Raw genomic sequence first — 725 nt, forward strand, 5'->3', positions numbered from 1 at the left:
TAACATAGGCTCTAATGGAGTTTCATTCACTTTTTGAGTCAGCCTCCAGTGGACACTCAAGGAACTGCAGTTATTGTTATTGTCATTTCACACAGCTGCACAGAAACTGCACATTGCTGAACACGACTGAAGTTTTCCTGGATTGTATCGTTTATAAAGCTGACTTGACTTGATTTCGACCTACAGAAGTACAGAAAGAAGTCTTCTGCAAAGAGTTTGCAGCTCCAACAGGTAGAAGCATGTAATTATGTGGAGAAAATAAAACACATGCTTTTTATATACTCCTGGCTCAGCAGGGAGAGCTGGATTTCATACTCTGGAAGGAAACTACTTTACAAGCTTCCAGCAGAAGCAAACTACAGTTAACAGCTAATACTTCCTTTACTCTACACTTTATGACAGGTCATGATTATTTCTCCACATTACAACAGATTGTTGACACTTCTCCAGTGCAACAAGACATAATGGTGTGTCAGACATCAGGAAAAGGAATTAGAGACCTTCTGATTTGGTGATTGTGCAAAACTTAAGGAGCTGGAGTTAGAGACAGAACTGCCTAAAATCATTAAATGATCCTGGTTCAGAGACTTTCCCTCCCTCTCACTGGGTTTCTCATGGTTACTGATAGTTTCCTTTAAAGGATGCAAAAGGAAACACACTTTTCTGCAAGTGTTGCAGAAAAGTGTGAAGCAGGAAAGACTCAGTGCATGTCTTTCTCCTCTCTC

The sequence above is a fragment of the Notolabrus celidotus genome, chromosome 18 (genome assembly GCF_009762535.1).
Source record: "Notolabrus celidotus isolate fNotCel1 chromosome 18, fNotCel1.pri, whole genome shotgun sequence".
Taxonomy (NCBI): domain Eukaryota; kingdom Metazoa; phylum Chordata; class Actinopteri; order Labriformes; family Labridae; genus Notolabrus; species Notolabrus celidotus.